We start from the raw sequence: 15,404 nt of genomic DNA, 5'->3' as shown, positions 1-15,404 counted from the left end.
GTGAATGAAGAGGTGATTTTTTGTTAAATTACTTATTTATTCTCTCCCTAAAGTATGAAAATATAATTACTTTAATAATTATCTTTGATATAGCTTTTGTGTGGATGTGCCAATTCCAGAGCTTGAACTTAGGGCCTGGGCACTATCCTTGAAGTTTATTTGCTCAAACCACTCTACCACTGCATCCACAGCTCCATTTTCATTGTTTTTAGTGCTTCTGGTAAGAATTTCATGGTTTATACTTCTTGGGATGGCTTTGAACTGTAGTCCTAAAATCTCAGCCTCTGGAGTTGCTGAAATTACAGGTGTGAACCAATGGTATCCAACAGAATCTTTTTAATAACTCAAAATTTTATCTTACTCCTTTTTTTTTTGCCAGTCCTGGGCTGAGCTCAGGGTCTGAGCACCGTGCTTGGACTTTCTCAAGGCTAGAACTCTACCACTTGAACCTACCACTTGAGCCTCAGCACCACTTCTGGCTTTTTCCGATGTATGTGGTGCTGAGAATTTGAACCTGGGTCTTCATGCATGCGAGGCAAGCACTCTTCCACTAGGCCAAACTCCTATCTTACTCCTTTAAGTTCCAGTTACTTTTATTTTTTTCATGACCTGAAATTGCTGAGTACTGTAATGATATTTATACATGCTGGATGAATACATTTGTCCATTCATTTTAAATATTTCCCCTTTAATTCATTTGTTCACTACATCTCTCATTATCCAGTGAGTCACAAGGGCAGAACAGATTTTTATTCAGTACATCGCTATTTTTGGAAAAGCAGTATCAATTCTTTTTATTTTTGTTTTATGTATTACTAATTTTGTTTTTCACATTTAATTCTGTATGTTTACTTAGTAACATACAAATCATTATGTAGAAAAATTAGCAGCCATAGATTAAATTACCATTTTAAAAATGAGCTTTAAATTATTTGTAAAAAGGTGACCAGATCTAATATGTTATAGTCTCCCTGTGGCATGCTTATTATTTCCATTTGCATCATGATCTGTCTGCCCTTGAGTTTAAATCTGGGTTAATGGAGGCAAAGCTGAACTGGCTCTTTTGTAAAATGTGTGCAAGGCTATTGCTCTTTTAATTGCTAAAATCATCAATATAGTTCTGACATTTGGATATATTCCCATTTTATTTAAAGTGTCAGCTGTTCATTCTCATATTCAATTACTTCTTACTCTATTGGGTTTTTATTTAATTTTTTATTTCCAAATAGTATTCAATTCTATAGTTGTAAGAAATATACTCACTAATATTTAATCATTTATAATTATGTATATTATATATTATGTATGTATTATAAATATATTATTTAATATATCAAGTAATACATACAATATTAGGTACATATATGTATATATTTAGAATATATGTATATGCATAGATATGTATATATATGTATATAGAGAGAAAGAGATTGAAAACTAGTAATTTTCCACATGTAGTGTTCAAAGCAGCTTACCTGGAATTTCAAAATTCTTAAGTTTATTTAAATATGGGGGCCTCACTGAATCGAATTTACGGGCCTCTACCACTTAAAATATACCCCCAACCCTTTTGTTTACTGGTTATTTTGGGGAAAGGATCTTGTGATTTTTCTGCTTACATTGGCTTGAAACTATGATTCTCAAGTTCTGTCTTCTGATAAACTGAAGTTGGCTCAAGTTTTGTTGTTGTTGTTGTTTGTTTTTGTTTTTGTTTTTTCCCCTAGAGGTCCTGAGGGCTGAGTGTTTGCAAGGCAGGCATTGTGGTACTGTTGAAGTATCAAGAGTTCTTTTATTTTTTAATTATTATGTAATAATAGTATATACTTATGGGCTATAGAGTAATATTTTAATACATGCTTGTCATGTAATGATCACATCAATATATCATAATCAAATTTCTATTATTTTGTAATGTTTGGAGGCTTCAAGCTCTTCTCCTCTAGCTATACATAAAATATCATATGTAATTTGGAAGTATATTACTCCATGGTACTGGAAAGCAGAATATATTTCCCTGTAACATTATTTTGTTACACATTATCTGAACTTATTTCATTTCCTTTCTTCAATCACATTCTCAGCCTCTACTAGTTGCATGCCCATATTGAGATGTGCAATTTTACCTTTAACCAATGTGCATATTAGTGAACACATAAAATATCTGTCTCTGTGTCTAACTTTTAGCATAATCTTCCAAGTTGTCTCCATTTTTGTGCAAATAATAGCATTTGTGTGTGTGTGTGTGTGTGTGTGTGTGTGTGTGTGTGTGTGTGTGTGTATCTCTGTCTCTGTCTCTGTCTGTGTCTGTGATACTGGGGACTGAACTCAAAACTTTTCCAGGCTAGGGCAGTGCTCTAGTAGTGTTCTTTCTAAATGACTGAATAACATACCATTATGCATATATACCACATTTTGTTTTATCTGTTAATGCATTTACTATATTCAGCCCGATACCATGGCTTAGTTGTGAATAATATTGTACATGGGGTGAATTAGATATTTGATAGGCTGATTTCATACACACGTACACACACACACGTATGTAATAGCTGGATCACGTCATAGAGTTACTTTTGTTTTAATGAACCTCCTTTGAGTTTTCTATATTAGCTGTATTAACTTATACTCCCATTGAGAACATTCAGAAACATGTTTTAGTTTTATTTTCTTCACCTACTTGCAAGTATTTCCCCTGCCGCATTGGTTATTTTATCAATTGCCATTCTAACTTTGATAGAAAGGCAATGAAGGACAATGCAATTGCATTTTCAGGAAAATGGATAAAAATGAATACACTCAGATCTAGTGAGATAAACCAAACTCAAAAAGAGAAACACCGCATATTTTCACTCATCTGCAGAAGCTAGACCCTAAGATGAAAGTATTAATGATGTCATAAATTTAAAAGAGGAACTGATTAAGTGAAACTATCAGGTATGACTATAGAACTGAGTTAAAAATATGGCCACGGGGCAGTTATTGTAGAAGTGCATTATATATCAATGGTAATAGAGTGATCAAACCCACTAAAAACCATTATAATGAGTGGAGAAGAAAATGATTATGAAATAATCATAGAAATGGAGAAAGATACAGAAAATAAAATGGATGGAAATGAAAATCAACACATTAATCAAAGCAAGCTCAAAAGACAAATATCATATTTTTCTCATTTGAGGAGCATGCACTTAAAATATTGATGATAATAATAACAATTACAATAGTTGGACTTGTATGTAGAATGGGAACTTGTTTTTTCGGTGAAAAAAGTATAATGAGGGATGAAGGGTGCATGTGTATGTGTGTTTATACATCTATGTGCATGCATAATGTATAGATAGATATGTGTGTATGTCATATAATAAAACTCACTAAATTCAAATATAGAGGTGTGTATTTATAAATATATGCATACAGTATAATGAAACTCACTAAGCATTGGTTGACAAAGGAAAAGTATGGGAAGAATGTAAATATAAAGGAGTGGATGACAGAATTCTATATACTGTATTCATGCATGGAAGCATTACAACCAAACATCTTATGTTATTAATATATGCTGATTGAAAATAAAATGATACTCTATGGTGCTCAGAGCTCATGGATTTAATCCTAGCTACTTGGGAGGTAGAGTTCTGAGGACTCTGGTTCAAATCTAGATCAACAGAAAAATCCATGAGACACTCACTGCTAACCAGAAAAGGCAAGACATGAAGGTGTGGTTCAATTGGTGGAGTTTTAGCCTTGAATGGAAAAGCCAAGCAAGAGTGTGATGCCTTGAGTGAAAACTCCAGAACTGGCACAAAATATGCAAAATTAAATAACTGAGAAAAAGTTTTAAAAAATACAACAAGCTTTCAAAATATGTTTAAAATAGAATAACATGGATCAGTGAATTTGATTAAAATACAGTTACTGTATGCATATATGTAAACATCACTGTGAAAACTCTGTGCAATTAATATATGGCAGTAAATAGGACCAAAAAAATAGTCAAATATGACAGATAGTAAGGAATTTTCCACAAGTAGTAGAGCCCAGTTCTTGGTTATTTCCTATTCCAGTATTGGTATTTCTGTTATTACTAAGGGAAAGATCCCATAGAATGATGTAATCATACCAAAACTGTGAAATATCCTTTTTTTCTTTATTTGGTGAGGGAGAATTTCAAGGAGGGATCTCTCTTTACATAAATCTTTAAGATTCCACATGTAGTCACTGTGTAAGTTATTGACTCTAAGGCAAAGATTTACATGGAATAATTACTTTGATCTGCTCTCAATAGAGCAAAAACAAGATTAAAGTGATTAAGGAAAGGAATTGCAAAGTTGTACAAGAGTACACTGTATGTGAAAGGGTTTTATGTAAAGCTGAAAAGAACTTTTATCCAAATCTAGGAAAATAATGAGAAGACCTTTTCCTCCACTGTGTACCAAACATTAAGTATCAGTCTCCTGCAGCAGAGGGCAACAACACAGAAAGAAGCCATTCCCTTGAGCCCATGTGTATAATTTCAACAAAGTGAATGAAAAATAGTATCAATTTGTTTGTGTCAAAATTTTTTTCTCTATAAAAATTCAGGAAGACAAACAGATATTTAAAAGAAATGAACTGAATTAAAATGATGTAAAATTCAGATGACTCAGTTGATCCCACAAATATCTCTGAAACCAGGCTGGTTGGTCTTTGCTGAATATGGAGAATTGAGACAACAGGTCACATGATGATGGTTTTACATGTATGTAGTCATAATCCTGAGCATCACACATTGACTTTAGGCCAGGGTAATTCCTGAGAACTTTGCTATGAGCAGTCAATGTGCCATATTTCTGGCAGCTGGAGGAAGCATTGTTTTAGTTCTGAAGAGTACCTGATCAGTGCCCAAGAACAACCACTATAGTTTCAGTTCTAGGATGTTTCAGGTGAATGCTGTGTCTCCAAATACCTTTTTCACTTTATACTGTTCCTAAAAAGTAAGTCTGTATTGATACAAATTGATTTAACATACAAGAAAAATAGTTCACATGGCATCTTTATACAGGGCATATAACTTTACAAGTTGTTGGGATGTATTTTCATCATTCTTCACTTTCACCTATGTAACATATTGGAATATTGTGTTTGCAAGGGATGTACCTTTGTTCTATAAAGAAAGAGCAGGAAAAACCCTGAGAAGTCATCCAATTAGGTTATATTAACCTAATTGGTAGAGCACTCTAAATATCTGGGCCCAAGTCTATTTCCATATAACTCAATAAAAATATAGTAGTAAATTCTGGAAATAAATTAGAAGGCTGGGACTGGGAGTTTGGCCTAGTGGTAGAGTGCTTGCCTAGCATGCACGAAGACCCGGTTTGGTTCCTCAGTACCACATGCATAGGAAAAAGCCAGAAGTGGTGCTGAGGCTCAAATGGTAGAACTCTAGCCTTGAGAAAGCCCAAGAACAGGACTAGCAAAATAAAAAAAATTAGAAAACTGGTTTTCTTGTATTTATTTAGATTGATCTCAGGTTTTTACTTGGATTTAAAAGTTTTCTTAAGAAAAGTATATTTTGAAACATTTTTTCCTTGAGTCACCAATTTAAACTATAAATTAGAATTACAGCCTGTGGTGATTTTTTTTAATACAGAGATCAAAGAAACTAGTGTAAATAGCAAAATATATTCATCCATTACTTTTGTTTACGGATAGTTCACTTATGTGGTCTTCTTTTCATCTTATGGAATAATTAACAAACCCTAAGCAGCTATTATACAAAGAGACTCTTAGCACTGAATGTATATTCATATTTACACATTTGGGCATGATTTTAGCATATTCTCTTTTCCTTATAATCTGACACCATCATACTTGATCAAATAGTATCTGTCTTACAATTATATGTCATTTGATGGCCATTAGAAGGCCTGATGGTCTTTTCATCAGATATATTTCTCCAAAATGTGTAAATATGTCATCTCAAAAAGAGTTCTGGTATAATGACACACAGATGATTCCCAGTACTAATACTTCAGGTTGATGTCACTCTGCACTCATTATTTTCAATAAAAATGATTGACATCTGAGTGGCTGACATAAGGAGTAAAACTTGTTTATTAACTTCACCAGTGTTGGATTAGCCCATAGGCATTGTACCTGGTACCTGTTATATGTTATAAAGTATACTCACCTGGAAGAATAACAACAACCTCCATTCTCATTACCCAAGAACAGTTTCAAAGAGAGATAAAACTGGGTACATTGTTATTGTTATTATTATTATTATACTAGATTTTTAAGATAAATTACTCCTATATTCTAGATTATTCTAGGCTCTTTTTTCAGGCTCTTGATCCAATTTAGATTTTTTTTTCGGTTATGGGGCTTGAACAGGGGGTCTGGGCACTGTCCCTGAGCTCTTTAGCTCAAAGCTACTGCTCTACCACTTGAGCCACAGCCCCACTTCCGGTTTTCTGGTGGTTAATTGGAGATAAGAGTCTCAAGGACTTTCAGGCCTGGGCTGGCTCTGAATCACCATCATCAGATCTGAGCCTTCTGACTACCTAGGTTTATGGCGTGAGTCACCAGAGCCTGACTACACACTCTCTTTTACCATTCCATATACTGTCTCCATTCTGCCTATCAGAATCAAAATAAGCAATAAAAAATAAATGAATTTAAGAGACTTCTGAGTTATGTTTTACAATCCCTTCACTCAATAGTTAAATGTATGTTAATACTTCAAAGGTTTTTCCACAGTGCCTTAATCAGATGGACCTGCTCACTTTGTTTTTGACCTGTATCTGTTCTTGAATATTTTTAAAATTAAGAAAAATGAGTACAACCATTAAGATTATAAAGAAATATTCACTATGTCTTACAATTAAAATAATCCATTTAATTTGTTAAGTTGTTTACATAATGGTTAAAATTACTATGAATTTGACCTTCAGTTTAGAGAATAGAACAACTGATGTAAAAATCAAAGCTTTTGTGATGGCAAGGGCCAGTGATTTTTCCTGCTCCAAAAGGAAATATGTTCATTCAATTCAACATTTACAGACATCAAAATCTGCTAGATCTTAGTGAGTCATAATTAAATCCATTTTGAAAATGTCATTAGCATTCTACCTTTGACTCGTCTAAGGACCTTCTCATCCTAATATGCTTAGCATTTCTAATAACTTTCTGTTCTATCAAAACATGTGTGTTTAGCATCTTTAATTATTTGCACATGTTTTGCAAGCATGGAACTACTCTGATCTATACTATATATTTAATATACTGTAACATAATAAGAAAACAGCCTTTTATTCCTGGAATTTGAAAGACACAAAGAATTTCTTGAGATTCTTCATAAAACCAGAGTGTACCTGTCTTTTCTACCATAAACTGGCACAGTAATTATAGCAAAAAAATGACTTTAAAGAAGAAATTACTCTTGGCTATCTCATATTGTTACAGTATTTCACCTTGTTATCTGATATATTGTATATATGCGTATTTGGTTATTTGAAATAGGATAGGGAAGGGGGAAAACAAGATGAGGGGTGGCAGTGGTGGGAGGGAAATGCGGACCAAGACATGAGAAAGGGTATCAATGTATGTGAAGTAATGCACCTTCTATCTGGTGAATATAATGTAACCCTTCTATTAATTACAATAAAAAATATATGAAAAAAAGAAGAAATTACTCTTGCTATGTTATTGGTATGAAAGCAATGGAGTTACGTTCCAATGGCAATAGAATTGCAACCAAGTAATATATCTAAATCTGAAAATTTGTTCTCCTTTCTATTTAGGAATTATATTCTCTAGTATTATATTATCACAATATGTGTATGGTAAGAGAAAATTTGGATGGATGTGTCAGTTTTCTATGGCTCTTGTAACAAATTACCACAAATTTTCTGGCCTACAACAAGGAAAGTATTTGTTTGAAATTGAATTGAAAGTATTTGTCTGAAAATGGTATCACTTAACCAAGCATCAGGTCACTTACTATCCAGAGTCTCCAGGAAAAAATGGGAAACTTTGTTTCTTCGAGATTCTGGCACATGTTAGACTCATTTCCTAGGGTGTGGACATAACAATCTTGCAGTTAAGTTGCACTTTAATTCTGTCTGTGCTTTCTTCACATCGTCTATTTATTATGTGTGGAATATCCTAACTGGCTCTCACTTATATCATGAAATGTGATTGCAATAGATCCAACAAACAAATCCAAGATAAATTTCCTAGTTAAAATCCTTTCTTGGGGCTGGGAATGTGTCTTGGTGGTAGAGTGCTTGCCTAGCACTTGGGTTCTATTCCTCAGTACCACATAAAAAGAAAAGGCCAGAAGTAGTGCTGTGACTCAAGTGGTAAAATGCTAGCCTTGAGTAAAAGAAGCTCAGGGACAGTGCCTAGGCCCTGAGTTCAAGCCCCAGGACTGCCAAAACAAACAGACAGACAAATAAACAAAAGAAAATACTTTTAAACACAACTGAAAAAGCCTTTATTTTTATTTTTGGAATATAATGTACCTTTCTGAGGTCCTGGAGAATTGGATTTGAATATAGTGGAAAAAGCCATTTCTGAGTCTATGTAAGTTCAAAAGACATTGAAACAATGGAATAAGAGTCAGTGTTGATTCTATGAAGTAAAAATCACATTCACATGATCTGAGTTTTAATTGAATTAGAATATATTTTGATTATCATAATCAAATACCTGCATAGTCATAATCGGAAGCAGTTTTATTATTTTTAGCTAATTTTAACTATTCCTTTTTTTGCTACTGCTGGGCTTGAGCTCAGGGTCTGAGCACTGTCCTTGGGTTTTCTCAAGGCTAGAACTTTACTAGTTTAGCCACAACACCATTTCTTGCCTTTTCTATGTATGTGGTACCAAGGAATCAAACTCAGGTCTTCGTGCATGCTAAGCAAGCACTCTAACTCTAGGCCAAACTCCCAGCCCACTATTCCATTTTTTTAAACAATGAAAACCATTCTTTGGGTGAGAATAATGAAAGGGGTTCATTGATCGATATGCTTGTATTTATAAAGTGCTTTGTTCAATTGCATCTCTTTTGTGCAACTACTTAAGGTTAATTTCCAAAAAAGAAAACCACTTTTGAATATATAAACTAGGATTTCAAAAACAAAGGGATACATATACAGGACTTTTACATCATTTGTTTAAACTCAAGAAACAATGATAGTATTCTGTTGTCATTTCTAAGCACATTGCTAGCTGCAAAGTGGAAGTGGCCTATTCCACAATTTAAGCAATTTTTTTATCATTTATCATTATGTCACACATCTATGTGTTAATATCTTTCATACAAGTATATAGAGAACAATAGAATTAGCTAACAAATATGACTCTTAGAGTGTACAGCTTTCTGCTTTAAAAAGTGAGTTTGGTATTTGCTCACTTTTCGTTTTCTTACTAACCTTGCAAATCTCAAACCTATTTAGTACATCTGTTAGAATATGCCTGTGTAGCTTGCATTGTTATTGTTAGGAATCACAGTCCTTTCAGTAGAATGTTCTCAGCTTTAGAACTTTGCATTTCATGGTGCAAAATATATAAATAGCAGGAAAATGGTCATAAAAAGTGACTTGTTCACTGAGTGTCTTTATTTTTGTAATCAAGAGGAATAATTTTCCACTTTTTTTTTTGCCAGTCCTGGACTTGAGCTCAGGGCCTGAGCACTGTCCTTGGACTTTCTCAAGGCTAGAGCTCTACCACTTGAGCCTCAGCACCACTTCTGGCTTTTTTCTATGTATGTGGTACTAAGGAATCGAACCCGGGTCTTCATGCATGCTAGGCAAGCACTTTAACCACTAGGCCAAACTCCCGGCCCCTAATTTTCCACTTTTTAAACAGAAAGAATAGAATACCTTTGGCATATTATTTTTATTTGGAGTTGCATAAAACTTAACAGCTTGTTTATGTACTCATTAAAAGAACACCCATTGAATCAACCTCACCTTTATTATCTGTCTTAACAATTGTTTGCTTAAAACCATATTATGACATGTGGCATGGAAATAATTCTGTAATGCTAACTTGATTTAAATTTATTTTGAATTCATGGTATTGTGAAAAAAACAATTGTTTGCTTAAGCAAAACACGCTCAAGCGTGATTTCTGAAAAAAATTCATGTATCAAATGAAACTAGAATTTTAAAGCAAAATCCATATTTGTAGAAAATGACAAGTAAGAAACAGAAAATCATATAAATGTAAATGCGGAGAGTTAGTGTTATAGGTCATAGTTCACAGTTAAACAGTTGTGTATATTATAGAATACTCACTGAGACTTCTTCACCAAGCAAAGACAGCAGGTAACAGAATGTAAAATGAGACTACTATTTTATGTAGACATGCATGATTTAGACCTAGATTTAAAGAAAACATGGAAATGTAAGATTAAAATGATAGCAATGTTGTGCCAAAATATGGTATTTCCTTGAAGGGAATACAGTGCCTTATGCCTCTAATCACAGAAACTTGGCAAGAAGATCTCAGTTGAAGTTCCACTAGGGAAAAATGTTAGTGAAATTTCATCCCAAAGAACTAGCTGAGCATAGTAGTACATGCCTTTTATCCCAGGTACACAGTAGGCATAGACAGGAAAACTACGATACAAGGCCATACCCGGGCCAAGAAACAAGACTGTATCTAAAAAAAAAGCAACTACATAATAAAAGGAGTAGTCACCTGGTAATGTGCCTGTCTAGTAAGTTAAAGTTCTTGAATTCAAACCTCAGAACCTCACAGAGGAGGTATTTCCTCTGTTTGCCCTTTCAGGTGTTAAGAAATTATCAAATATTTTTACAATAATAAATTTCTATAGTTATGGTAAAACAATAAATCATATTTTAATTACTATTTTTATCTTCAAATAGCTGTACAAAGGGGTTACCATTCATCAGGTCAAGTTATAAGTTCAGTGTTTCTTGATCGATGTCACTCCTTTCAGTGTTCTTCCTCATCCCTCCTGAACCAATCCCTTTGCTCAATTTCCATAGCTACCCAGGATGTGCATTAAATATTATGATTTTATTTTCTATGTGTTTCTGCTTATACTTTGAAGTGAAATCCTGCAATCTTTTAAATATCGTAGCTTTAAATATAGAATCACTAAAATGTTCGAGCCTATGTTATCAGAACCAACACCAATAAAGGCTAAGAAAGTAGAAAAACTCCATCTATACTCTGCAGCAGGTTCTGTGATTAAAATTAGATTTCTACAAGAGTGGCTGATAATCTGATCGGAATCTTCATGCCTGGCCCCAGTGCACATTGTTTTAATAGTATATTTTCGTGAAAATATTTCCTTAAGGAGCCATGCTTTACAGTATGAATTAGATGTAACAGAATGTATGAAGTTTAATGATCAAAAATTAGAAATAGCTTGCTTTATTTAGACCACGTTTGCTGTTGATCATAATAATGAGTGAACAAGTTCAGAAACCTGAGCAGATTAAATGATGTTGCTATTGGAGATGAAAAAATTAAGCTGAAATATAATTAATTTTAAACAACAGATGAATGTGTTGCAACCATTGTGACTAGAAGTATTTGTTTTGTAAGCATACATTTATATTCATTAACATATCTTCATTGTTAATATTAGAACACCTTATTGTTAATAATTCTAAACCCTTTTTTGCTTAAAGGCGTTGTTTTAAAGATGGCATTTGTTAATGGAATGCTTCTTGGTAATGTTTCACAGTTCATTAGAACTGATTACACCATTACATTTACATTAGCAGCACACTGTCAGTGATATTTGTAAGCAGATACAAGCTTTGCATCCAAGTATGATAATCATGCCAGAAAACATTTCTGTAAGTTTGAATTGAAGGCCTATCAACAATAAATCATATCAGTAGAGCAACTTGGTTAGATCCTGTGATGTTACCCCACAACATCTGTTGAAGTCAGATGCATCCAGCTGGCACTTAATAAATGTGCTGTGATTCATGACCCAAATCATTTTCTAATTAAGCAATTATGATATCATGTGACAAGTGATTGAATTTGGGTTTCCATCCTCTATCTTACCAATAATCATTATGGTAATGCAACTAAATGATCATTTTCTAGAGTTGGTAAAATGCTATATAAACCCAAAATGAAAAATCCCCATTTACAGTCATAATTGTCTGTACACATTATATCATAAGAGCAACTCTCCTCTAATCATTGTTAATTAATGAGAAACATATTAAAGTTTGTCTCCAGTACTAGATTTGTTTACCTTTTTCTCGATGTTAGTTTATATATATTATCCAGCTTCCCTCTGATATAACTTATAACTCTAATAGCATGTCAGTACATTTTAAAACTGTGTATTTATCTCTTCATAAAAACCTGCCAGACTATGCTAACACTTAAATGTATTATATTTCAAAAGAAAAAAGTGTAAGTTCTATTGTAAGGGAGAGTGGTATGGTGATGCCCACTATTTCTCAGTAAAATATGGATCACCTTTTCAGTCTTTTTTTCCTTGGCAGGTCTAGGCTTGAGCTCAGGGCCTGAGTACTATCCTTGAGTTTTCTCAAGGCTACAGCTCTACCACTTGAGTCATAACACCATTTCTGGCTTTTTTCTATGTATGTGGTACCGAGAAATCAAACCTTGGTCTTTATGCATGCAAGGCAAGCACTCTACCACTAGGCCAAACTCTTGACCCACCCTTTCAGTCTTATGCTTCCTAATCTCTCTTCATATTTTTTAATCACATACCTAAGTTGTGTCAGGATTTTGGCCTATTATATTAATGACCTTAACTAATGTAAATCATATTTTGCTCATTTGAATTCATTTTGCAACAGAAAAATCCATGATGATTTGGTTGCACTTTTAAGCCAACATTATTACACTTTTCTCTCAGACTCAAGGTGAAATGATCCCTCAATATTTTTTTTATTCTCATACAAGGGTTGAAACTCAGGACTTCATAATTGCTTAGCTTATTTGCTCAGGTGACACCCTACCATTTAATCCACGTCTAGCCTATCTGTTTGCAGGTTCTTTTGGAGATATAATGTTACAGCCATTTCTGCCTGATCCAGCTTTGAAACAAAGTCCTTTACATCTTGGCCTCCTAAATAGCTAAGGTTATAGATGTGAGCCTTTGAGAACCAGCTACCTCAAATCTCATACAATGAAATTTCTATTATTACAGATAATATCTTAAATTTTCTCTCTGAAAAATAAAATATCTGACTAATTTTTGCAAAGAAAAATGAGGTTATATTGGTTTTACAGTATTCAAGTTAGGTGATATCTAGCAAGCTTGATACATTGTTATCCTCCTAAGTCTTCTCTCCTAGGCAGAATGTCCTTTCAAATTATACTCAAACTGCACAATGTCAATTATATAATCTTTACTAGCTATAGCAAGTGGGAAAAAGTTAGTACAGACATAATTTTAAACAACTATGATGAATAATTTGAAGAACAATATGAACAATAGAATATACTGTTAAAAATCACTCAGACCACATGAGGAAATGCAAAATTAAAATGAGTATTAGGCAGCCTGTCAAAATTAACTGAATGACATTTGACACAAATAACAACTGGCTACTAAAAGGAGACATTCAATGACCAATAATTAATAATAACATCAAAAATAAGATAGGAAACAATGTAAAAGAGGCAAAAGAAGTTAAATGAGAGAGAGTTAAGAAATAAATCTCAATGACATAATGTTATAATGGAGAAATCCCTGATTTTGGATACTGAGATTCAGGATTATCCTCGGTAGCATTAATATGACCTTTCCTACTGATTAAAGGATTCATGACGGTGGTGATTGTTTTGAAAGTTATGAGTTATACTATACTGTCAGCTACATTGTTGGTAATAAGATATATATTACAATAGAAATAATGCAAAAATACATAAAGGAGGTAACAGAACTTATTGGTTACAATGAATGATTAAAGAGCACACATTAAGGAGAAGGGCAGTCTATGTCTGGCCCCAGCTCACCCTTGTAGTCCTAGCTAGTCAGAAGGCTGAAATTGAGAATCAAGGTTCAAAGTCAGCCCGGCAAGAAAGTCCTTGAGACTCTTATCTCCAATTAACCACTAAAAAAAACGGAAGCAATGTAGCTAAAAGTGAACTAGCCTTGAGCTGAAGAGCTGAGGGACAGAACCCAGGTCCAGAGTTCAAACAAGCTGAAACAGGATGTTACTCAGCAAATTATATTTACATTAACCTTTGAAGAGAAATTTAATGAATCGAGATTAGGTTAAAAAAAGTGTATCTAAGAAAAGAATAATTAATAAGGACAAAGGAATAACATTAAAATGCACAGAAGTAAGAAATACCTTTGAAGGACAAGAAACATCTAATTAATCAATGTGTGAGAAGTCTGCATGGAATGCTGGGCATAGTGGCTCACACCTGTAATCCTGGATACAAAGGAGGCCGAGACCTGAGGATAGAGATTCAAAGCCAGCCCAGAACATGAAAGTCCATGAGATTCTTACCTCCAATTAACCTCTAGAAAACAGGAAGTGGCACTATGACTCAAGTGGTAGAGTGCTAGCCTTGAGCTGAAGAGCTCAGGAACAGCGTCCAGGCCCAGAGTTCAAGGTGCACAACTGACAAAAGCAAAAAAGAAAAAAGAAATATGGATGAATTGAGAAAGGAATTGAAACATGAGTTAAAAGGTAACTTGGAAGGTTCTAAAAGAAAGATTTGAAATCCATCACTGAAAGAATGGAAGCCATAGGCATTAAGCAGGGAGCTGGTGTTATACCTTCTTGTTCCACCTTTAAAACTCATATTCACTGGCACTGTGAGCGTGGTCTAGTGGTAGAGTGCTCTCCTAGAAGGCACAAAGCCCTGGGTTCCATTCCTCAGTACCACATACACAGAAAAAGCTGAAAGTGGCCCTGTGGCTCAAGTGATAGAGCTCTAGCTTTGAGAAGGACCTAGAGCAATGCTCAGGCCCTGAGTTTAAGCTGAGGACTGGCATAAAGAAAAGAAAGAAAAATCATATTCACTGATTCCTTTGTTGACAATATTCCACTATAAAATTTCAACACCAATGAAGAGATTTTATCTTTGCTTTCTCTAGCTTCAGTATCTTTCTAGCATGCTTTCAAGTTAATTTTCCCCCTATAGAAATAACACAAGTATGGTTTCTTAAGAAACTTCAACACTGTGACAATACACAAAATAGAAACCAGAATAAAATTAAGAATGATTTTCAGAACGGCAATGTTGTCTATAGTATGCAGAAATTAGATCTAAAATTCACTGGGACTTGGTAAATTATACATGATTCTAGATACTGACACACCGGGAGACCAGAAGAGGATGCTCTTAGGAGAGAAACACAAAGGTGAAATACTTGAATGCCTCTATATTTATACAAACTAATATGCATACAGAAACAAATCCCAACA

General features: G+C 34.0%; 1 protein-coding gene across 3 annotated transcripts in view; it reads left to right on the top strand.

Moving 5' to 3' along the window:
* The window catches only part of Nkain2 (sodium/potassium transporting ATPase interacting 2), an 839,889-nt gene that overhangs the window by 424,232 nt on the left and 400,253 nt on the right, over window positions 1-15,404 (top strand). The gene's annotated exons all lie outside the window — the stretch shown is intronic.

This window comes from Megascapheus bottae, chromosome 8 (genome assembly GCF_031878675.1).
Source record: "Megascapheus bottae isolate mThoBot1 chromosome 8, mThoBot2.hap1, whole genome shotgun sequence".
In the NCBI taxonomy this organism is placed as follows: domain Eukaryota; kingdom Metazoa; phylum Chordata; class Mammalia; order Rodentia; family Geomyidae; genus Megascapheus; species Megascapheus bottae.
The sequence above is the reverse complement of the archived record's forward strand: the minus strand, read 5'-3'. Positions and strand labels throughout refer to the sequence as shown.